Source organism: Amblyomma mixtum, chromosome 2 (genome assembly GCF_055824585.1).
Source record: "Amblyomma mixtum isolate Tamu chromosome 2, ASM5582458v1, whole genome shotgun sequence".
NCBI lineage: Eukaryota > Metazoa > Arthropoda > Arachnida > Ixodida > Ixodidae > Amblyomma > Amblyomma mixtum.
In genome coordinates, this window is record NC_143013.1 from 105,020,093 (window position 1) to 105,043,391 (window position 23,299).

Here is a 23,299-nt window from a genome sequence, read left to right on the forward strand (position 1 = left end):
TCTCCAGATGGCTCGCGATGTTAGATGCAACGATGTATTCAAGTAACTTACATGGAATACTCGTTAGTGATATGGGGCGGTAGTTACTAACTGTGTTTTGTCGCCATATTTGTAAACAGGGATTATTTTGCCAATCTTCCGCTCATAAGGAATTTCGCCAGTTGCCAAAGATTGCTTCAAAATATTACAGAGAATGATACTAGAGGCATGTATGGTGTGTTTGAGAATTTTTGTGTTTATTCCGTCTACCCCTGAGGAAGTTGATACCTTAAGACTGTTAATTAGAAATGCTCCGCCTTCTGCTGTTATATCTATTCTAGTCATGAATGGGTAATGAAGCTCTTGTGGTCGAGGTAGGTTGGAATAGTCTTCGGTAGTGAATACTGATGTGAAGTAGTCATTAAAAGTATAGGTATAGTTCAAGGTATAGTTAGTAAAAGTAGCCCTAGCTACCTTTTTACTAACAGCCGCTGCGGTGACTCAGTGGTTATATTGTCCGGCTGCTAACCCGAATGAGGCGGGTTCGATCGTGGCCGCGGCGGTCGCATTTCTATGGAGGCGAGATGCTTGAGGCCCATGTGCTGTGCCATATGAGTGCACGTTAAAGAATCCGAGGTAGTCGAAATTCCGGAGCACTTCACTACAGCGTCCCTCATAGCCTGAGCCGCTTTGGTACGTTAAATGCCATAAACTAAATCAGACGTTTTTACTAACTACGGTCGCTAGTTAGCACCTAGTTGCAACCGTTGCTTTGACCATAAAATGAAGTCAAAGAATATAACTCACATGTACTGCTTTGTGAATAAATTGGTTTCGTAATTAAACCTGCGAGGGCGTGCGCTTAAGCACACTAAGCTGTTTCTACAATCTCAAATCCATAATTAACGCTGGTATCTTCCCTTATAAAAATTGTCTATAGACTTTCTATAGACTTTTTATAGACTCTATAGCCATCCTATAGACTTTTCCTTTTGTCTATAGACAGTCTATAGAGAATCTATGGACTAAAGTCTATAGCTGCTTCAATTTCCTTTTGTCTATAGACGGTCTATAGACTCTCTATAGACTAAGGTCTATAGCCGCCTCAATTTTCTTTCGTCTATAGACTGTCTATAGACCCTCTATAGACTAAGGTCTATAGCCGCCTCAATGTCCTTTCGTCTATAGACTGTCTATAGACCCTCTATAGACTAAGGTCTATAGCTGCCTGAATTTCCTTTCGTCTATAGACTGTCTATAGACTCTCTATAGACTAAGGTCTATAGCTGCCTCAATTTCCTTTCGTCTATAGACTGTCTATAGACACTTTATAGACTAAAGTCTATAGCTGACTCAATTTCCTTTTGTCTATAGACGGTCTATAGACTCTCTATAGACTGAAGTCTATAACTACCTCTATTTCCTTTTGTCTATAGACGGTCTATAGACTCGCTATAGCCTAGGGTCTATAGCTGCCTCAATTTCCTTTTGTCTATAGACTGTCTATAGACTAAAGTCTATAACTGCTTCAATTTCCTTTCGTCTATAGACGGTCTATAGACTCGCTATAGACTAAGATCTATAGCTGCCTCAATTTCCTTTTGTCTATAGACTGTCTATAGACTAAAGTCTAACAGCTTCAATTTCCTTTCGTCTATAGACGGTCTATAGACTAAGGTCTATTGCTGTCACAATTTACTTTCGTCTATAGACGGCCTATAGACTCTCTATAGACTACGGTCTATAGCTGCTTCAATTTCCTTTCGTCTATAGACGGTCTATAGACTCTCTATAGACTACGGTCTATAGCGGCTTCAATTTCCTTTCGTCTATAGACGGTCTATAGACTCTCTACAGACTGCAGTCTACAACTACCTCAATTTCCTTTCGTCTATAGACTGTACACTATAGATAGTCAACTGCCTATAGACCAGTCTATAACAATCGTAATTTTATCTAACAATGTTTGATACTCTGACCTTCGACTAAGTACAGAACAATGTCGATTTCTTTTTGCACTGTATGCTGAGGGGACCTGCATCTAGTGACCGCAACTATGTCGGGATTCCCCCACCTCCTTCGCTATTACGGAAATTAAAATGTATTGCGTAAGGCCATTACAATACCCTCCTGTATATTGTTTTCAGGAGCCTTGACAAGCTCCTTTTCGTTATACCCTTATAAAAATGGTCTATAGACTTTCTATAGACTTTTTATAGACTCTATAGACATCCTATAGACTTTTACTTTTGTCTATAGACAGTCTATAGAAAATCTATAGACTAAAGTCTATAGCTGTCTCAATTTCCTTTTGTCCATAGACTATCTATAGACTCTCTATAGACTAAAGTCTATAGCAGCCTCAATTTCCTTTAGTCTATAGACGGTCTATAGATTCTCTATAGACTTAAGTCTATAACTACCTCAATTTCCTTTTGTCTATAGACGGTCTATAGACTATCTATAGACTAAGGTCTATAGCTGTCTCAATTTCCTTTCGTCTATAGACGGTCTATAGACTCCCTATAGACTAAGGTCTATAGCTGTCTCAATTTCCTTTCGTCTATAGACGGTCTATAGACTCCCTATAGACTTAGGTCTATAACTACCTCAATTTCCTTTCGTCTATAGACAGTCTATAGACTCGCTATAGCCTAAGGTCTATAGCTGCCTCAATTTCCTTTTGTCTATAGACTCTCTATAGACTAAAGTCTATAATTGCTTCAATTTCCTTTTGTCTATAGACGGTCTATAGACTCGATATAGACTAAGGTCTATAGCTGTCACAATCTCCTTTTGTCTATAGACGGTCTATAGACTCTCTATAGACCAAGGTCTGTAGTTGCCTCAATTTCTTTTTGTCTATAGACGTTCTATAGACTAAAGTCTATAGCTGGCTCAATTTTCTTTCGTCTATAGATGGTCTATAGACTGTCTATTGACTAAGGTCTATAGCCTCAATTTGCTTTCGTCTGTAGACGGTCTATAGACTCTCTATAGACTACGGTCTATAGCTGCTTCAATTTCCTTTCGTCTATAGTCGGTCTATAGACTCTCTATAGACTACAGTCTACAAATACCTCAATTTCCTTTCGTCTATGCACTGTACACTATAGATAGTCTGCTGTCTATAGACCAGTCTATAACAATCCTAATTTTATCTAACAATGTTCGATACGCTGACTTTCGACTAAGTATAGAACAATGCCAATTTATTTTTGCACTGCATGCTGCGGGGACCTGCATCTGGTGACCGCAACTATGTCGGGAGTCCTCCACCTCCTTCGCTATTACGGAAATTAAAAAAGTATTGCGTGAGGACATTACAACACCCACCTGTATATTTTCAGGAGCCTTGACAAGCTCCTTTTCGTTATATCGTGACGTATATTGTCAATACAGTTAAATATTTAATGCTAACAAGTAAGCCGCGGAAAGGCAGCCGTTCTTGAAGTAAAGGCGCCGCAAACTGTACTACATCGAATGAATACGCTGTCCCTTAAAGGAATCGCTCGACACAGTTCCATTCCATCTTTCGATCGTTACTGTCCAACGCGCTGAAATCAGACACATTTCATCAACACTTCTACATTTCTCTTTAAAACGTCCTGAAAATAAAGGGGGAAAGACGGGTGTGAGAATTCAAGGAAGCGCCCATCGCTTAGAAACACCTCATAATAGTCTCAAAGAGCCTGGTCCTCTGTGCGATTAACAACTCCCATTTATACCTTTGCAGTTTGTATTCACGTGAATAAGTTCACCGACGCAACAATCAGAAAGCCAGTATTTTTTCGTTCCTACCCTTGCACCTGTTGCTTCGGAGCCGATGACACGCTGATGTCGAGCATATCAGTTTTCTAAACACAAACACACGCAAAAAAGACGTTATGCTATGCAACATTATAATTATTATTTGAGAATTGTACCACATACTATTCGGTGGGAGATGCGGCGCGTATACAGTCAATCAGTTAGATTTCGGTTCTCTTTTCACGAAAACAATAAGGTTTTTAGAGGGTATGCGAAGAATTCACGCTTATAAACCAGTTACCTTCTGTGGTCTTGGATATCAGATCAAGCTCCACACGGAAAGAGTGCGAGCGATAAAGATACGACCGTGAAATGGGTTTCTGTTTCACGTTTTACCGTTTTACCACGAGACGGCGGAAAATCATTCGGGCTGCAAACAACCCTGTGCGTGGCTGCATCGGTGGAGTCGGCGTTTTTTTCGCGGATTACGTTTTCTTCAAAATCCAGCTGCATCGTCCGCTTACGGTAAGTCTATACGTTTATATTTTATTCATTTGGTCCCCTAAACCACTCTAAGCAGAGCTGTGTGTGCAGAACAGATTATGTGCGCAGTGACAAACGTCCTATCTTCGTTTCTAAGGCGGAAGCCATCGGGTTCTCGACTAATGCCGCTTATCTCTGTGCCGCTGTCTTTACTAACGCGCGGAAAGGCAGTCTGTGCGATGCCCTTGATGATAAGCCACTCCTCGCGATCTGTCTACTAGAGTTTTCGTGTTTCAAGTTAGACGCGCGGCCAGAAATGTCGTTTAGCCTATGAATGACGGCCGAAATGGAACTGTGCGGTAGTTAGCGCCGTGTGAGCTCAATTTACTTTGCACCTCCGAAAACGTACTTACATACACTCTCGTTCTGTGGTGGATTACATTTATTTTCTAATCTTTGTGTTATCGCTTGTCTGGACCTTGGAGTGCTGTTCTTTTTGAGGTGTGCATTTCCTTCCTACGTATATGGACGCTCGCTCGGTGCGCGTCGTGGGCGCCGACGTTTCAGCAAAGGTGTCTTGTAACGCTACAGACTGGAGCGCGAGACGTTTGTCAAAGTTGTAGTTAAGAAGCGCTGAAGGAATTCTTTTAGTGTGATGGTATAAAATTCATTACCCGCGCGATTGGCCGGCGTGCTCAAACACCGCGAAGAACCCACGAGCTCCATCCCGTCTCCCCGTCGTTGCACACGTACGGATTCCTCCATGTCTGTCATCAGAGCCGTTGGCCGCCCCCGCTCGCCTGCGGGCACTTCATTTTGAAAGCTGGGTAAAGGTCGGCTCGACAAGAGGTGGCTTACATTTCTTTCCGAGTGGTTCGTTCATGAATCCCGCTCACGCGTGCACAGATTTCTCTAATACCATTTGCGCGAGAGGCAAAGTATGTGTTTCTGATTTCAGACTGCTAACTTACGAAAGCGCCGATGTAATTCGCCGCTTATATGCGCCTAAAATTAAATTAAGCTCTCGTGTTACTATAGCTGCACCTCTTGAAAGCGTTAATTGCTTCATTTAAATACTTCGTACTTTGAGCGCGTTCAATGCTTTCGTTGATTTTTCTAGCAGCGTTGGGTTAGGCTACCTCCATGCAAGAAAAACACCTCTTTACGGCGCTGTTGGGGCTGCACTTGAAGGAAAGACTAATTGAATTTCAGACGGTATTTTATCGTGACAGTAATTTGTTGTCTTAAACTCGCGACTGCTTTTGAAACGGCGCAGCTGCAGCCTCTGTGTGCAGTATGGGTTTTCTGAATAATGAGCGCGGCATGGAAGCGCTGCAACCCGCTGCAACAAGCGCAGATGTACGAGTATACTGTTCCATCTTTGTGCTTCAAGTTATAGGCGCAAATCTGTGGTGAACTGGTCGCTTCTGCCTGCCGGTTTTGTATAGCTTGTGCCCGTTTGAGTATCGGCTTACGTACACCCGGCCAAATCTTTAACTGGCTCTGGTGTTGCATCGATAAATGAACCTTGTAAAAAAGGTGCCTTTTGGCTATACTGCTGGCATATTCATGTTGTAATTAGACACGTGCGATGGCATTTCATTGTTTCTTTTTGTTAATATAACGTTTGAGTGGAGTACTTGCGTGTTTCGATCAAAGTTATCAGAAATATTCATCGTCTGCTGCTACGAACAGCCGAAACAAGCGGAATACGCACCAATGGTTCTGGTGGCGCATTTGCACTTACTCTAGGTAAACGACTTGTCCGCCATGAAAGGAGTGGTAGTTTACCCAGAGGATGAGGCCATATGGACCAGATTCATTGCTGCGTCTGCCGCTTGTTTCAGCTGTTGTAGTGGCAGACGAATATTTCTGATAACGTTGATCTAAAAACGCAAGTGCTGCACTCAAACAATATATGAACAAAAAGGAACCACGAAATGACATTTCACTCGTCAAATTACAGCACGAATATGCCAGCAGTGTAGCTAAAAGGCACCTTTTTTACAAGGTGCATTTAGCGATGCAACACCAGAGCCAGTTAAAAATTTGGCCGGGTATACCAGGCTTCACGCAGGGTATTTTGAAGCGCTTCTTCTATAGCGGTTATAAGAATAAAAGCTGCAATATTCTTCTTTTTGGATCCCTGTGTAAGGTGCGCTGAATCTGTATTTTATGGAGGTGGCATTCTTAACACCTCCTTGTGAGTCAATGCAGATATGTGGCACAATTGTTCAATGTCTTCTGTTACAAATAATGTAAAAGGATTGCCATACAGAAATCAGTATCAGTACTGGATTCAGAGTAGAGTGCTCCAGGGATTACGGGTCTTTGTTACAATGTTTTATGAAGACACTTATAATCTGTCGTGTATTTACTGAAATGATTGCGCCGGCGTGATAGCTCAGTGGCTATCATGTTCGTCTGGCGACCTGAAAGATGCAGGTTCGATTCCGGCCTATGCGGTCGCATTTTAATAGAGGCAAAATGCTAAAGGCTTGTGTACTCTGCAGAGTTGGCCGAAATTATTCCACAGCCTTTCACTTCAGCGTCTTGTAGCCTGTGTCGCCTTGGGTCTTTGAACCCCATAAAACCAAACCAAAAGATCAAGATTGCCTTTCTAGAATGGCATAGCCAGGATATGCCTTTCATTGTAAAGCACATGTGTAGAGATGGTATGGGAATTTTTTTTTTCAGTTCCTCTGTTATTTTTTTCCTTTGTGCTGTACAGGTGAACATGCCCGGATGATTGACTGCAGACAACAGGCCGCCAGAATGCTTCTGAGGAAACTAGCGGGACTGTTACTTTCAACATTTATGTTATTGTGCATTCTTATGGTCCATGTATTGCATATTCCCGGCCTGGATAGCTTGGAAATAAAACTAAATTTGTAAGTATATTGATTGTGTCATTTGTGAACTCTGGTGACTTTTTTCAGTGGTTGTAGACTGTCTATAGGCAGTTTATAGATAATGGTCTACTAATAGTTTAGTAGACAGAGGTCTATAGACTGTCTATAGACAAAGGTCTATAGCACTGCCAGGCCACACACCTATGGAATGTCTATAGACAGTCTATAGACATATGTCTACTGGACCAGTAGACTTTTGTCTGTAGACTGTCTATAGACAGTAATCTACAGGAAGTCCATGGCCATAAGTCTATAGGTCGTCTATAGTCCGTCTATAGACAAGTGTCTATAGATGGTCTATAGACAACTCTATAGACATGTGTCTATAGACTTCCTATAGACCTATAGACTTTCAGTAGACATTTGTCTATAGACTGTCTATAGACAAAAGTCTACTAAAAGTGTATGGCCATAAATCTATAGACTGTCTATAGACCAGTCTAAAGGATTTGTCTATAGACAGTCTATAGACTTCATAGACTAAAGTCTATAGACAGTCTATGGACTTTCTATAGAAATTTTTATAAGGGTACCGTGAGGTATATTGTCAATACAATTAAATATTTAATGCTAACAAGTAAGTCGAGGAAAAGCAGCCGTTCTTGAAGTAAGGGCGCCCGCAAACAGTACTACATCGAACGAATACGCTGTCCCTTAAAGGAATCGCTCGACAAAATTTGATTCCATCTTTCAATCGTTACTCCAACGTGCTGAAATCAGAAACATTTTATCAACGGATCTACATTTCTCTTTAAAACGTCCTGAAAATAAAGGGGGAAATACGGGTGTGAGCATTCAAGGAAGCGCCCATCCCTTAGAAACATCTTAGATTAATCTCAAAGATCCTGGTCTTCTCTGCGATTAACATCTGCCATTTCTACCTTTGCAGTTTGTATTCACGTGAATAAGTGCTGCGACGCAACAATCACAAAGCCAGTATTTTTTCGTTCCTACCCTTGCACCTGTTGCTTCGGAGCCGATGACACGCTGATGTGGCGCATATCAGTTCTCTAAACACGAACACACGCAAAAAAGACGTTATGCTACGTAACCTTATAATTATTATTTGAGAATTGTACCACATACTATTCGGTGGGAGATGCGGCGCGTATACCGACAAGAAGTTAGATTTCGGTTCTGTTTTCACGAAAACAATAAAATTTTTAGAGGGTAAGCGAAGAATTTAAGCTTATAAACCGATTGCCTTCTGTAGTCTTGGATATCAGATCAAGCTGCGCACGGCAAGAGTGCGAGCGATAAAGATACGACCGTGAAATGGGTTTCTGTTTCACGTTTTACCCATTTTACCGCGAGACGGCGGAAAATCATTCGGGCTGCAAACAACCCTGTGCGTGGCTGCATCAATGGCGTTGGCGTGTTTTTCACGGATTACGTTTTCTTCAAAATCCAGCTTCATCGTCCGCTTACGGTAAGTCTACACGTTTATATTTTATTCATTTGGTCTCCTAAACCACTCTAAGCAGAGCTGTGTGTGCAGAACAGATTATGTGCGCAGTTACAAACGTCCTATCTTCGTTTCTAAGGCGGAAGCCATCGGGCTCTCGACTAATGCCGCTTATCTCTGTGCCGCTGTCTTTACTAACGCGCGGAAAGGCAGTCTGTGCGATGCCCTTGATGATAAGCCGCTCCTCGCGAGCTGTCTACTAGATTTTTCGTGTTTCAAGGTAGATGCGCGGCCAGAAATGTCGTTTAGCCTGTGAATGACGGCCCAAATGGAACTGTATGTTAGTTAGCGGCGTGTGAGCTCAATTTACTTTGCTCCTCCGAAAACGTACTTACGTACAGTCTCGTTCAGTGGTGGATTACATTTCTTTTCTTATCTTTGTGTTATCGCCTGTCTGGATCATGGAGTGCTGTTCTTTTGGAGGTGTGCATTGCTTGCTACGTATGGACGCTCGCTCGGTGCGCGTCGTGGACGCCGACGTTTCAGCAAAGGTGTCTTGTAACGCTATAGACTGGAGCGCGAGACGTTTGTCAAAGTTGTAGTCTAGCGGCGCTGGAGGAATGCTTGTAGTGTGATGGGTGAATACAATTCGTTGCCGGCGCGAATGGCCGGCGTGCTCAAACACCGCGAAGAACCCACGAGCTCCATCCCATCTCCCCTTTGTTGCACACGTATGGATTCGTCCGTGTCTGTCATCAGAGCCGTTGGCCGCCGCCGCTGGCTTGCGGGCACTTCATTTTGAAAGCTGGGTAAAGGTCGTCTCGACAAGAGGTGGCTTACATTTCGTTCCGAGTGGTTCGTTCATGAATCCTGCTCTCGCGTGCACAGATTTCTCGAATACCATTTGCGCTAGAGGCAAAGTATGTGTTTCTGATTTCAGACTGCTACGTTACGAAAGCGCCGATGTGACTCGCCGCTTATTTGCGCCTAAAATTAAATTAAGCTCTCTTGTTATTATAGCTGCGCCTGTAATCGTTTCATTGAAATACTTCCGACTTTGAGCACGTTCAATGCTTTCGCTGATTTTTCTAGCAGCGTTGGGTTAGGCTACCTCCATGCAATAAACACACCTCTTTACTGCGCTGTTGGGGCTGCACTGTTGGGGAAAAACTAAGTGAATTTCAGACGGCATTTTATCGTGACAGTAATTTGCTGTCTCAACCTCCCGACTGCTTTTGAAACGGCGCAGCTGCAGCCTTTCTGTGCTGTATTAGTATTCTGAATAATGAGCGCGGGATGGAAGCGCTGCAACCCGCTTGTTTCTAAGAGCGCGCGCAGATGTATGAGTATGCTGTTCCGTCTTTGTGCTTCAAGTTATAGGCGCAAATCTGTGGTGAACTGGTTGCTTCTGCCTGCTGGTTTTGTATAGCTTGTGCCCGTTTGAGTATCAGCTTAAGTACACTCGGCCAAATCTTTAACTGGCTCAGGTGTTGCATCGCTAAATGCACCTTGTAAAAAGGTGCCTTTTGGCTACACTGCTGGCATATTCATGTTGTAATTTAACGCGTGAGATGGAATTTCATAGTTTCTTTTTGTTAATATAATGTTTGAGTGGAGTACTTGCGTGTTTAGATCAAAGGTATCAAAATATTCATCGTCTGCCGCTATACGAAGAGCCGAAACAAGCGAAATACGAAGCAATGGTTATGGTGGCGCATTTGCACTAATCTGGCTAAACGACTTGTCCGCCATGAAAGGAGTGGTACTTTGCCCAGAGAATGAGGCCATATGGACCAGATCCATTTCTGCGTATGCCGCTTGTTTCAGCTGTTCGTAGTGGCAGACGAATGTTTCTGATAATGTTGATCTGAACACGCAAGTACTGCACTCAAACATTATATGAACAAAAAGGAACCACGAAATGACATTTCACTCGTTAAATTACAGCATGAATATGCCAGCAGTGTAGCCGAAAGGCACCTTTTTTACAAGGTGCATTTAGCGATGCAACACCCGAGCCAGTTAAAAATTTGGCCGGGTGTACCAGGCTTCACGGAGGGTATTTTGAAGCGCTTCTTCTATAGCGGTTATAAGAATAAATGCTGCAATATTCTCCTTTTTGGATCCCTGTGTGAGGTGCACTGAATCTGTATTTTATGGAGGTGGCATTCTTAACAGCTCCTTGCGAGTCAATGCAGATATGTGGCACAATTGTTCGAAGTCTTCTGTTACAAATAATGTAAAAGGATTGCCATAAAGAGGTCAGTATTGGCTGTAACAGTATTGCCATACAGAAATCAGTATCAGTACTGGATTCAGAGTAGAGTGCTCCAGGGATTAGGGGTCTTTGTTACAATGTTTTATGACGACGCATATAATCTTTCGTGTATTTACTGATATGATTGAGCCGGCGTGATAGCTCAGTGGATGTCATGTTCGTATGGCGACCTGAAAGATGCAGGTTCGATTCCGGCCTTGGCGGTCGCATTTTAATATTGGCAAAATGCTAAAGGCCTGTGTACTCTGCACAGGTGGCCGAAATTATTCCCCAGCCTTTCACTTCAGCGTCTCGTAGCCTGTGTCGCCTTGGGTTTTTGAACCCCATAAAACCAAACCAAAAGATCAAGATTGCCTTTCTAGAATGGCATAGCCAGGATATGCCTTCCATTATAAAGCACATGTGTAGAGATGGAATGGGAATTTTTTTTTTCAGCTCCTCTTATATTATTTTTTTCCTTTGTGCTGTACAGGTAAACATGCCCGGACGATTTACTGCAGACAACAGGCCACAAGAATGCTTCTGAGGAAACTAGCCGGACTGTTACTTTCAACTTTTATGTTACTGTGGTGCATTCTTATGGTGCATGTATTGCATATTCCCAGCCTGGATAGCTTGGAAATAAACTAAATTTGTAAGTATATTGATTGTTTCATGTGTGAACTCTGTCTGGTGACCTTTTTCAATTACTGTAGACAGTCTATATGCAGTCTATAGATAATGGTCTACTAATCGTTTAGTAGACAGAGGTCTATAGACTGTCTATAGACGAAGGTCTATAGCACTGCCAGGCCACACACCTATGGAATGTCTATAGACAGTCTATAGACATATGTCTACTGGACCAGTAGACTTTTGTCTGTAGACTGTCTATAGACGGTAATCTACAGGAAGTCTATGGCCATAAGTCTATAGGTCGTCTATAGTCCGTCTATAGACAAGTGTCTATAGACGGTCTATAGACAGCTCTATAGGAAATGTATGACCATAAGTCTATAGATCGTCTATAGACTGTCTATAGACTTGTGTCTATAGACTTCCTATAGACCTATAGACTTTCAGTAGACATTTGTCTATAGACTGTCTATAGACAAAAGTCTACTAAAAGTGTATGGCCATAAATCTATAGACTGTCTATAGACCAGTCTAAAGGATTTGTCTATAGACAGTCTATAGACTTCATAGACTGAAGTCTATAGACAGTCTATGGACTTTCTATAGAAATTTTTATAAGGGTTAGCTCAACGGGTATGAGCCACTAGCCAGTAGCTAAGAGTCAGATTTACGTAGCGTATAAGACAGAAAGATTGACCTTTGTACACACAGTGCGTGTGTCACGTGTGAGCGACCCTTTCTCGTTTATGCTTTTCTTGCATTATGGAGCTTTGTGTGTGCACGGTAAGGTTGTTTGATCCCATCATCTCGCATAATTTGTACATGTAATACGAAATAGGCCTAAACCTAAGTGTGTGATCTACGTCCAGCATGCTCTGATAGCTCTGACTGGTTTCGGGAATTAAACTGACCATGAAGCTTTTCTTATGTTTCCAGTATGCGCATATTTAACAAGTCATGCCAGTGCACCGTAAGAAGAACCTAGACATATGCGAAAGTATCTACTCATTTTGTTAGTGAATGCTACTAGCGTTTTGTTTGCGACTGCAGTGCTCTTCACTAGCTTTTTGTGCTGGTAACTTTTACTAATTTTACTTTTACTACTTCGAATTACTTACAAGGTAGTGATCTGTATGACAAATAACCGGTTGGTAGTTACTGAGTGCATTCTCCCAACTCTTTCTTAACAGTGTAATATATTATTTACATTACTAACTGCAGACCGTGACTAGGCACCAGCCATTACTAACCTTCCCGTTACTAACTGCTGATAGCAGCCGTTACTCAGTGTGTCAGTAACTGTTACCAACTTTCCCATTACCAACTGCAGTCACTAACACGGCAGTTAACATATATGACAACCAGTTACTACCCCATAGTTAGTAATTACTACTACCTTTTTTCTAAGAGCGTACAATGTCTTACGTAGGCTGTTCTGACTGGTCGCACACTTCATCAAACTTTATGCATGGTTTTTTTTTGTCGAACGTTTTAGTTCTGGCAACACTGCGATTTATCCCAGAACACTTCTTGTGTGAAGAGTGTGCGTTTTTTAAACTAGCAAATGCCCCCCGAAAAAAAGACAAGCATCGAAAGCTGCCGCGTCCCCTGCGCTCACGTCTTATCAAGCACTATGCGGAAGGTTTCACATGCCGCGCAGTTATGTAAAAAAATCTGAGGAAGCTAGCAAAAAGCGATTGGAAGAGTGCTGGTTCAAAAGCAGAGAGGTGACATAAGGTGATAAGATTGGGATTAAAAACATATTTAAAAAAATGGCGAATATTAAGACCAGTTTATAACACAGTTAAATACAAATACAGATATCCATCCATCCTCCGCGCCGGCTGTCCTCCTCATCCCGAGCGGCTTAGCTGGCGGTCACTACACACACACGCATGCGCACACACCCCCACACACGCACACACACACATCCTGACTTAGTAGAGTTCCAGCGACTCTATGGCTTAGTAAACGGCTTAGGGGCTCACTGCGGCATCTATTGATAGAGAATTAATCTAGCAAAATGCGAAGAGCGTTCAGAGTTTGTGCTCACGGCGTTCGAAGTCTTGTGGGTGTGCACTAAGAGAGTTGAGTGCTGCTCGTTGTTAGCGTTGTGTGTGTCGCAAGGGTGGAAGGCGTCGGCGTCGTAAGGTACTGGTGTCGGAATCAGGGGATCCCCTGGGCGTTACGGGTGGTCGTTGAGGTCGATGAAGCCCAATTACAGGCGCAGGCACGGCCAGGGCCTACGGATCAGCGCCGTAGGACAAACGAGACCGCAAAACCAGAGCAGCAGCCGGAGATGAGCCCTCCAAACTGAGGCGCTCCTTACCTACTGAGACCGCCCGACGTTCAGAACATCGGCTAGAACACGGAGGCTTCCTCTCTGATATTCCCAAGTTCTTCTCTGCTCATTTGTCCTCTTCTGCCTCGTCATGCTGTGCGCTTTAATATCTTCGACGCCGTCTTTCTCTTCTTAGAATCCTGTACCTTTGCCATGTCGTTACTCCACGTCATCCTTCTTGTCATCTTCCTCCTTTTTGACCTCCATTACTCTTTTTTCCACTTCATTATACTATGTCATCTTCCCTTATGTCATACCAATCTCCATTTGTGCGTGATAAAATATGCTGGACTTCTTAATTCTCTAATTATGTGTGCGTTCCATCTTATACTCAAGAGCAGTGGGCAGAACTAAAGTGCCCACGCACTTCGTTTTAAACGCAGTAGCAGTCCACGTGCAAAGAGCAAGTGATGTTATTTGTTCACCGGTATTTATTATATACTTCCGAAATAACATCTCCAACAAAAACCTTTTGTAGCTGCTTTACCAATTGAGAAACATATGCGGTTAGAAACGGGTGTACGCGCATACTGCGCGCTATAGGAAGGTGTAAGTGGTGCGCTGAATTATGAGTGCAGCCGAACTAGAGTCGAAGTTATTAGTCACGAATTCTTACTGCTTCACATCGTATACTCTGGCGTATACTAGTTGTGAATACCGCACAAGTGATGCAAACCCGTGTAATCACGACTGCCAGAGAAATCTTAGAATCTTATATGCAACACCGTTTCCAATGTGCAGAAATAGGAAAAGACTATTCCCTCTTTCGGAAAATTACTGCCAAGGTTTCACAGGGAAGTATTTTAAACCCATAAATTTTCATGCTCTACATTTAATGACATCGTCAAAATAAGGAACAAGCCACAATATTTCATTTAGAGTGAAGATACCAGTATCGCTTTTATGGGTAGTATTATCGAAACCCTCACTAACAGCACGTTAGATTATCTGAAACACCAGAGCGAAGCAATCTTCCTAGTTCTAAACGCGAAAAAGACAAAAGCTGTTGTTTTCTACGCGCGACATCGGGCGATAATGTCAGAATTTCAGTTTATCATTGGAATTTCGATCATAGGAATTGCAGATACCCTCAAAACACGCAGTATTTCTCGACAAGAATGTGGTCTGGGACACTGACGTTGGTATAGTTGTATGTCTTGCAAAATGTGTAAGAGTTCTAGCGAGATTGCGGCACTTTTTCCGACATCTATAAAAATGACAATTGAGAACGTACTGTTTCTGCCTCATTGATATCACTGTTTCTTGGTATGGCGCAATGCAACACAGGTTACCATTTATAACACTTGTTGCTGGGCTAGTTGGTACATTATTCTTCGTACAAAAGCTAGCGCAAAACACGACACACACAAGAAAGGTAGACAGGACAACGCGCTGTCCTGTCTACCTTTCTTGTATGTGTGTGTTTTGCGCTAGCTTTTGTACCATTTATAAAATGACCATGGTCCAAAACAAACCTGTCCGACACATAAAAAATGCGGATTATCGTAGTACACACAGAGGACTAGTTTATTCGATTTCACATCACACCAGTTCATGATCTATACAAATATTATTTAGCAATGAGATATAAAAAAATGTTTCCGTTATCACCAAAATAAGTTTTTATTTAAGGGCGTGTTCAGATAAGAACGGTAATCGAGGTCCCATGACCATTTTTTTGTTTTCAACTAAATTTTTATATATGATGGGCAAATGTGTCCACACAAAGGAATGAACCTTAGTTTTGCAAGAAGCTTCGTAATTTTCTCGGAAAAAAATCGCACGTCACAAGAGGTGGAGAATGTCGTTTTTGGCACTTCGCAAAGTTGCAAGTTTGAAGCCTGATTCCATGCACCAAAAGTTTTTTCCGCGCATCAGCATTTTTTTCAGAATTTCTTTACAACTTGTACAATCCGAGAAAATAAAAAATGTTTTCTTGCTCTTTTAACCTTCCGGGTAAAAAAATTACAAACTTCGCTTCTGGAGCTATGCGGTGCAAAAACGGCACTTTTCAGGGCAGCCTTAGGGCCAGATGCCTAAAGATCTTCCCACTGAATATTTTTCTCAGTATTTTTCAGCTGTTTTTACTCACCTCAGGCAAGTTCTGTTGCTCAAGACTGGACAGATAGCTTTCAATACGGTCTCAAAATTGGCCGAAGTTCAAAAACGCCAAAAAAGTGCCAACTTTGACTTGGGTTTAAAAACAAAACGCCATCATCGAATTTTGTTAAAGTTTGCCTGAATAATCCTCAATACATGACAATTTTAAGGCACTAAAAAGTGTTGCATTATATTGTTTTAAAATACAAAAATAAACACAAAACTGAGCTCATGTTTTTGTTATATAGAATTGCTTATTACTGCCTCTTAGGAATAGTAGCTGTCAGAAATTCGATTTAGCACTCATTGAACGTGGTTAAATTTTATTTACCCCGATATCCTAACCATTCTCAATGCTTATAGAGCTTCTATTCGCTTGTTAGCGGCGCTCTTAATGCGTGAAAATGGGAATAAATTCGCTATTTTGCCTGATGTCATAAGAATTGGCTGGTGGCGGTCAAACGTTGTTTGTATTCTCTAATTTATTAGTCGTGCGGTCTATTGGTATATATAACCGATTCATTAAAGATATTAGATCATTTCTCGGTTCTTAGAAAAATTTTTCTATATAAAAGTTGATAATAATGCGTTTCTGAAGTCGGCGTTTTCGAACCTGCGTCTATTTACGTCTGTGTTCATTGGTTCTACAAGGCACTGTCAGGAGACAAAACGTCGTCTCCTGAGGGGAACGATTTATCTGCAAGGTTTTTAATCATGGGGAGTTTTAATCGGGAGGCAATTTAAAAATGGGATGCCGCTTCAGGTGCACATTGCAATTCAGAAAATCGTAACCAGAAATAAACGGCGGCAGTTTATTTCGGTTTTGGGCACAGTGTATTGTCCAGCACGAAGCACTAACCAGATCACAGTCTCTTCCGTTCAGAAGCAGACATATCGTCGAAATTAACGGCGTAGTTACGAGTCGATTTTCGTGACATGACAACGCAGGTAACCACGGTTACCTGCTTTTTCCGCCAATGGTACGCTTGTACTGAGTCTGGAAGCACAAATGTTCATTTTTTGGCGAAATCAAAATGTAATACAATTGCACCTCTCTTGCAGCCGTGTGTTTTTTCATGTATTGTTCTTGCTTGCACAGATATAATACTGTTGTAGCGAATGCATTTCATGGCCACTCTTAGAAATTCTCTCATAAACGATGAAGCGGTCAGAGTTTTTTTAACTAGCTCACCGTATTCCCATGTAGCAATCAACACCTCATCCTCGCTGCTCATTTAAAAATTTTCCAAAGTGAAAATGCCATCATGTGGACAGTGACACAATTCCTGAGGAAACATGACGCAGCATCACACCATCGAGCATCACAACACAACTTGCGGAAGCGTGCAAATGAGGCCATACACAGAGCCGGAGGCTTCGTAGACGCAATTGAAGAAACACTAAAGAACACCACCATTCTGGAGCTGCCACAGAGGGAGCTTGCAGACTTTCGCGAAGTGAAGAAGGAAGAATGGAAACTGGCAGAGGAAGAGCCTGGAGTTCAGACGCTCCACCTGTGGAAGTAGGTTCAGTCAACTGAAGGCAGTGCATCCTGCGTGGCCTCCACCGCTGCTTCTGAACGGAAGAGACTGTGATCTGGTTAGTGTTTCGTGCTGGACAATATACTGTGCCCAAAACCGAACTAAACTGCCGCCGTTTATTTCCGGTTACGATTTTCTGAATTGCAATGTGCACCTGAAGCGGCATCCCATTTTTAAATTGCCTCCCGATTAAAACTCCCCATGATTAAAAACCTTGCAGATAAATCGTTCCCCTCAGGAGACGACGTTTTGTCTCCTGACAGTGCCTTGTAGAACCATTGAACACAGAGGTAAATAGACGCAGGTTCGAAAACGCCGACTTCAGAAACGCATTAATATCAACTTTTATATATAAAAATTTTTCTAAGAACCGAGAAATGATCTAATATCTTCAATGAATCGATTATATATACCAATAGACCGCACGACGAATAAATTAGAGAATACAAACAACGTTTGACCGCCACCAGCCAATTCTTATGACATCAGGCAAAATAGCGAATTTATTCCCATTTTCACGCATTAAGAGCGCCGCTATCAAGCGAATAGAAGCTCTATAAGCATTGAGAATGGTTCGGATATTGGGGTAAATAAAATGTAACCACGTTCAATGAGTACTAAATCGAATTTCTGACAGCTACTATTCCTAAAAGGCAGCAATAAGCAATTCTATATAACAAAAACATGAACTCAGTTTTGTGTTTATTTTTGTATTTTAAAACATAATAATGCAACACTTTCTAGTGCCTTAAAATTATCATGTATTGAGGATTATGCAGGCAAATTTTAACAAAATTCGATGATGATGTTTTTTTTTTTTTAACCCAAGTCAAAGTTGTCACCTTTTTGGCGTTTTTGAACTTCAGCCAATTTTGAGACCGTACTGAAAACTATCTGTCAAGTCTAGAGCAACAGAACTTGCCTGAGGTGAGTAAAAACCGCTGGGAAATACTGAGAAAAATATTCAGTGGGAAGATCTTTAGGCATCTTGCCCTAAGGCTGCCCTGAAAAGTGCCTTTTTTGCACCGCATAGCTCCAGAAGCGAAGTTTGCAATTTTTTTTACTCAGAAGGTTGAAAGAGCAAAAAAAAAACATTTTTTATTTTTTCGAATTGTACAAGTTGTAAAGAGGTACTGAAAAAATTCTTATGCGCGGAAAAAATTTTTTGTGCATAGAATGAGGCTTCAAACTTGCAACTTTGCGAAGTACCAAAAACGACATTCTCCACCTCTTGTGACGTGCGATTTTTTCCGAGAAAACTACGAAGCTTCTTGCAAAACTAAGGTTCATTCCTTTGTGTGGACACATTTGCCCATCATATATAAAAATTTCATTGAAAACAAAAAATGGTCATGGGACCTCGATTACCGTTCTTATCTGAACACGCCCATAACTATCCTGCCTCACAACCACCATTCCAACATGTGCATTTCGGAATCAATCACTTTGGTGCATTCCCTTTTGCCGCACAAAATACGAAGCTCAATGTTGCGCTTTGCTCTTCTACATTTATTAAACAAGCTGTTGAGAAAAGGCATATATGTGCAAAGGTGTAGCCCACCTTAAATTCTGGGCGCTTTGATACGGTGACTTTTACACTTCCTTTGATATTTGTGCAAACATACATCAGATTTCTCCAATTTTTTCTACCTATATAAATTTATGAACATATTTTCAGTCAGGACGTAACATGTAAACAGCGTGACCAATTTATTTTTTCGTTAATTTATTTCCAACTCCTCAAAGATCCCATGGCGACGTTGTTTTACATGAGGGGTATGTGCGTATTGTCCTTGTTTTTATAACCATATGTATCCCCACAGTTCAATTTTTCTGAATTGATATTCCCTCTAGTCCACCTAATGTGTAGTATACGCGTTATTAAACATTGCAGTAGAGTTGAGATCTGGGTCAGTTTTTACATATTCATGAAAAATACAGTCAAAAGACGGAACACAGCGAAGAGACGAGGCACACACACCACGACTGGACTAACAACTGTGCTTTATTGAAGGAAAACAGACTAACGGTGGTACAGCATGCGCAGCTCCGTCATCAAAAAAACGTCGTCTACAGACGGTGTTGACTTCCCTAGCCATTGCCGGGAATGCGGCTGCTACCCTTTGTTTCATAATGTCAGTATTGTTGGCAGAGGCAAGGGAAAAGTCGAGCGCGATATCCTCGAGGCGTTCCTCATTAGTATGCGAGGGGATGATTGCATCTGCAATCTTTCTATCTCCCTTATGCAGAAGGAAGTAAGCTTCTTTTGGCAACGGCGCTAGAGCAAGGCCTATCTACAGAATGGAGATTTTTGATTACTGAGCTGCGCATGATCTGCCACCTTTTCCTCTGAGACCGTTTCCTTCAATAAAGCACAGTTAGCCCAATCGTCGTGTTTGTGCCTCGTCTCTTCACTGTGTTTCGTCTTTTGACTGTTTTTTTATGATTATTAAACAAGCTGTCATTTCCATTGTACTTTGCCTTGTAAAAGGAGGCCCGGGTTCCTTCAAGTGAAATGTGTTTAACTTTTTTCACCAAGGATACCTACATCGTCCTGATGCAAATAAATGCGAATTAATTTGACTTGAAAAACAGGACACTACTAGTAAAGGTCAGAAAGAAGTGAATGCGAATATTTTCGCAGCATCTTCTAATCAAACGACCAAGATTCGTCGGTGCAATCGGCATGGAAGAATTAAGGCTCCACAAATAAGGCGCAGTACATAGGCCAGAGATACACGATAAACGCAAAGTGGAGTAGACAGTAGGCTGCTCAAAGAATGACGCTGGAACAAACTAAGTGCCTTGCCTCCGTCAGCGCTTCATTAAGGCTGCCGTTTACCACACCTTCCGAACGAAGGCGACAAGGAAGTCATAACAAGCCAGCATTCCGAGATGTGTGTAACGGAGAAAAACGGCGCTGTATTTGAGAGAACATTTCATTTTTATTCTCTTTCTTAAAAAGCGTTGACTCGAGCACGAGGTGGAGACTTGCACGAAACCGAAACGATCTTCGCGGCAGGCGCAGCTCAACCTCGCAAAAGTGGAGCCGCCAATGCGGCTTCCTCCGCCAGGCAAAAACAACACGTCTGTCTACGACCGTCGAGGTCCGCTCACACCCATTACAACGCTAAGGTACCGCGCAACAATGCACGCGCGAACCAAATCTGCGCTTCTATCAGAGGCAACTCCACTAGTGCTAAGAGCAAAATAAGGAAATTCCCGGCGCGTACACACGCACAATAGAGCGAACGGAAGAGAATGTAGGTGAAAGCTAAATGACCGGCCTCAGGAGCGCCCGCACGGAAGTTCGCCGGCAACGTCAGGCCCCCCCTCTGGTTCCTTTCTTTGGGCGGGCCCCATATAAAACGGGAGCTAGGCGAGCCAAGCGCAGCAGTTGAAACTCGAGCAGCAGACCTTACGTGGATTGATCAGCCGCCCCCCGCAGCTACGAACATGAACGCCTGGGTGAGTTGCCGTGTTCTACGGGGCAGCGCTGGGGTGTAAGTCGCTCGCCAACGGTCTCCGCGTGTCGAAGGCTGACAGGGGTTGGCCGCTCTGACGGCTCACTCTCGTGGGCGTCAGAGGGCTTAGGTGAAGCGCCGTGATGGGAAGTGCGGCAACGGCTGATAGACTGTAATTTTTGCAGTGACTGCAATGCCATAGTATTTGGGCAGATGTAGCTTCAAACGTTTAAGTCATATGAGAGTAATGAATGCTAAAAAAAAAACTTTCACTGCCCCGGCATACATATTTGAAACTACAGTGTCTTTGTCAGCAAAAAAAGGTTTATTATGAAGCATTTCTTTCGGCAAATTTTCCGTGAGGCGGGGATATTGGGTTCTTTCCCTCCGTATTTTGAGTGCATGCCGAAAACGTCTTTACCAATCCGAGGATGCGAGAAAGCGCTCCTAACACTGTAAACGAGCATTTCGGGTTTATTTTCGCAAAGATCCTTGCGAATGCGCATTAATTTATGTGGCAGGTCCCGATCACCTATTGTGCTCAGAAAAAAATTCCTAGCATAGCAGGCAGCATGAACGCCTTAGACTTGAGTGAGATATATGGTATTTATCAAGTACTTTGTTGATAACATTTTCGTAGCTGTGTTCTTTTATCGGCTCCTTCCATGCGCGAGAGGATGTCTCTCACCTGAAGTAATGCTCCTGATTACCATATCCCGGGATAGAACAAGAAAACATCACCTCGATAATGCCGTTTCAACTCTGCATTGCCTTAGTGTCCGCTAAAGTAGCCGAGCTACCACATATCAAGACATTTACCGAGGGGCACGAGACAGGATAGGCGAAAATATTTGTTATTAAAGTTGGAATTACTGCTTCGCTACTGATGCCAGTGCATTTAAAAAGAAACTAAAACTTCGCAGAAATCCACTCTCATCTGTCCTCGATCATGCCGGAGTAAGCTACAGGTTCGGCGCCTTTTCCTGGAATATAATGCATCAGGCGTAATTCTATTGTTCAGTGCGGGCCAGCAAAGCAATGAAGAGAATGAAACCAGAGTTTTGTTTAAAGAGAAGGTTATTACTCACGCATAAGTGACCACGGAATGCAGACAGCGCAAGACGAAAAAAAATTGCGCAATCCGGAAGGAAGCGAACAGGTATACCTCTCTACCGTCTATTTTTCGCTTCGAAGCGCTACACAGTGCACGTAAAATTGCACCCAGAAGCATTCAAAACGTGCTGTGAACTGGAAACCCTATGCATAATTGTCGTTCTTTTGAAGCATAGTTCATGACAATACAATAGCCGTTATTATTTAATGGGGACAAGAAAGTGGTGTAACGTTTGAAGGTTTGCTCGTAGCCTTATTGCGATAAGACAGGACTTATAGAACGTAAAAGCTGTCTGGAGCCCGTTTTAGAGATAATTGAGTTTTGTTCTTAAATCTGTCAGCTCAGAATAATTTTATTTCGGAATCATATTAAGACTTCAGAAAGTGAGTCACCTGTTCGGCTAGAATCGGCAGGTCATCCAGCTCCATAAGAGCACAGCTTATTTGCAATGAAGCATCGTCTTACGGTCCGTACCAGAACTGTGCACTTGTGTGCAATTCGGCTGACTTTTGATATCCTTCTGACCATTTGTTTAACAAACGCGAGTAATTTACACCATTTATAACAGCATCTACTGCAATCGGATAAAACTCAAGAACGAAGCGACAGATGTCCCTCAGATTGACGCCCTCCGGCCAATGTCCTCGACCAATTTTCATGGCGCGGCGGTTAATCCGATTAGGCAGACGTTAATTCCCTTTAAGCTGTCTACGCCAGTTATGTCACATTAGAAGTGCGAAGGGCATTAACCACGAAGTCATGAGGATCGGTCGGCGCTATTGGCGTGAGGGCATCCCTTGAAGGGCATTTGCCACTTTTGTTCTTGAGTCTTCGCTCATTTTGTATATTATAGGCTGTACGGCTAAAGCAGTCAGATTTTTTAAGCATTAAGAAGGATTAAGAAGGCCATGTAAGCTACTGTGATTGTGGTTATGTCTCCTTGCGCTCTCCGCACAGCACGCTTCAAATGCGAAACGATTAAAAGCCTTTATCCAGATGGAACATCACAAAGAGATGCCCCTGGCTGTGATTTTCACTTCGTGCTCTGTAATCTGCTTTGCTGGAGCATATTCAAGTTCACCTTAACAAATATTAGAAGTGTAAACTTCCGTTAATTAGTAAGAGCAGTGGCTAGTCATAAAGGAAGGAAATATTTTTTTCTCCTTTTCTGCATACCAAAGTCTTAGCATGCTTAAAATTTAGTTGAGCGTTTTCTCTTTCCAACCTAAATGTAGGCGCGTCAAACTTAAGTGCATCGGAATTGATACGGTGTTTTCTAGCGTCATTATAAGCTGTTCTTGAACCTGTGGTACATTT

General features: G+C 42.4%; 1 protein-coding gene and 1 long non-coding RNA gene across 2 annotated transcripts in view; both read left to right on the forward strand.

Moving 5' to 3' along the window:
• Positions 1 to 23,299, forward strand: part of Ttc30 (tetratricopeptide repeat domain 30) — a 76,832-nt gene that overhangs the window by 17,705 nt on the left and 35,828 nt on the right. The gene's annotated exons all lie outside the window — the stretch shown is intronic.
• On the forward strand, positions 8,483 to 11,450 carry LOC149360384 (uncharacterized). The gene is made up of 2 exons (XR_016288323.1): positions 8,483 to 8,553; positions 11,280 to 11,450. It is a non-coding gene; the product is annotated as an uncharacterized LOC149360384 (long non-coding RNA).